This window comes from Bidens hawaiensis, unplaced genomic scaffold, assembly GCF_021521415.1.
Source record: "Bidens hawaiensis isolate Kalapana, Puna unplaced genomic scaffold, B.hawaiensis_p1.1 tig00025638_1, whole genome shotgun sequence".
Taxonomy (NCBI): Eukaryota; Viridiplantae; Streptophyta; class Magnoliopsida; order Asterales; family Asteraceae; genus Bidens; species Bidens hawaiensis.
In genome coordinates this window covers 1-2,599 of record NW_027494107.1, presented here as the reverse complement: position 1 = coordinate 2,599, position 2,599 = coordinate 1, and positions in this window count along the sequence as shown.

Below are 2,599 nucleotides of genomic sequence, written 5' to 3'. Positions count from 1 at the left end.
TTTCGCTTCTAATATTTGTATATTTTGTTAAATTTTAATTTAATTTATTTTAAATAAGTTAATAATATAATAAAAGAGTTTTATAAATAAATGAGATGTTATAACCCGTTTAAAAGCTATCTGGGTTTTGTAAGATCCATGACCCGCTTATTTTTTTTACTATAAAATTGTTTCTTAATATAAATAATATATACACGGCTAGAAACCTTGCAACCTTCATTTTGGTCGCAAATCGGTTGCGAATGCCCTTTTGCGACCAGTTTTGACGGTCGGTTATACTTTCGTCGGGAATTATTTTGCAACCATTTTTTGCGACCGAAAGTAGTGTTGCGACCGATTTTGTAACCGAATCTTTAGCAACCAAGATTGTGACCGCAATTTTTTGCAACCAGTTTTGAGATCGAAAATTTTACAACTGACTTTGCGACCAAACCTATTTACGACTGATTTTGTGACCGAACCTTTAGTGACTGAGATTGTGACGGCAATTTCTCTCGACAGGTTTTGCAACCAAAAATTTTTACGACCGATTTTGTTACTGAATATTTACTACTGGTTTTGCAATAGAATGTTTTTGCTATTAATTTCGCAACTGAACTATTGTTACTGTCTTTGTACCACATGTATTTAAAAAAGAAAATTCTGATTTTACATTAATAATCACAAACATAAAGTTCAAAATATTCAGTTATCCACTTATCCCACATACATATGCCATAGACGAAATTTTAGAATATGTGTTGGCATACAAACAGTGTCTATTCTTCATAAGAAGAGTTACTTTCCCAGCTCATTCTCTTGCCTTCCATTCAATTTGTCCTCTTCCACAGTTCTTCTATTCTGAATTTATATAGTTGTTATTCATGTTCATCCATTTCAATGCACTTTTAGTTTAAACATGGAGAAGGATCTTTATTGAAAGCCAAGTCTTATCATTCATTAGCTCTTATAGGATGAAAATCTGTGTGCCTATGTAGTAGTACCTCTCTAAACCTGAAACGGAAATACAAAAATCATTACATCAAAAATTTTAATTCTAATAAGTTGAAAATACAGATAAATATATATAACAATTGCCAATATGATATTGAATAATAACATGCTAAATGATTATTAGTTTCTAATGTTTCGTATAACACTAGCAAATCAAATCCACTTATACTAAAACGAGTATGCAAGATGTTTTACCTTAGTATTGGATAGTATAAGCTTTATTAGTTGAGCATCCATATGAAAGCCATGGTATGTAATTTCGATATTCATCACTGCAAATAAACAGCATACAGTAAGACCTAGGTACGGCAAACCATATATACAAAAATGAATAACAAATATAACTAATGTCTAAGTAACATAAATATTATTTATTAGATAAGTTTAGCAACATGAAACAGATATGACACCTGAATTGTAATAGAAATATAACTAACCGGTAAAAAGTAAGAAAACCAAATAACCATTAATTCACACCACTGATTCCAGCAGAAGGTACTCGTGCAAACTCTTGAAATCCCTCTCAATCTCTTTCTCATCGGCTTCGACATCTTCTCTACCTATTATATTCATAACACAAACAACCTTCAATGTAATCCAATTATCAATCACATATCTAGATAATCAGTACATAAAAAAGGTACTTTTTAACAAACCTTTTGTTTTGAACCCTAGATCTGTAAAACAACACTTGAAAGATCGAACATGTTAGTCGATTCCAGGGTTCCATTTGAGAATATTTGTAAGATATTTAGATGGATACTTGAACAAGATTTAGAAATCTTGTGCCTATAACGTTATCGATCAATATAATCCGTAACTTATAAGGGCCAGTGAAAAAAAGGGAGTTGTGCACGATTGCAGCCCGCCCTCTGATTGACGCTGTTTAGATGGAAAGTGGGGTGGGGAGACGGTTTTGAAAGGGAGGGGAAGGTGAAATTTTGAAAGAAGAGGGAAAAGAAAACTAGAAAAGCGAGAGAGAAATAAAGAAATTTTAGGATGGAAGTAGAAAAAATGATTTATTTTAATATATATATATATATATATACTATACTTTATCCCCCGTATTACGGGGGTTGTTTTACATTATTCATTTTTAATATATATATATATATATATATTTGGATTTTAATTTTATTTATTATAAGAAAGTTAATAATTAATATACTTGAGGTTTGGTGATAAAATGGTTTCACAAATAAATGATATGTTATAATCCGGTTTAAAAGCTATCTAGGTTTGGTGATGCCCATTCCCCGTTTATTTTCTTTATTATAAAATTGTTTCTTAATTATAAATAATATTTTTTTTAAATAAAATACGATATTAATTTTTAGTATATTCATATTTTATAGGATTTTTATATCAAATATTTGATGAGATTAATCTACATATATTAATAAAAGAAAATAATTATGGACATATGACATTCTGAGGTTAATTCTCACTATCAAATTCTCGCCCAAATCACTTCTCTTCTATTGATAGAAAAGAAGAAAAAAATATCTTTGTTCTAAATATAGTATTGATTATAAAATTCAACATACATTATTAATTGGTCAATCTTCATTGATTGAATTATTAATTAAAAAAAATGTTTATATTA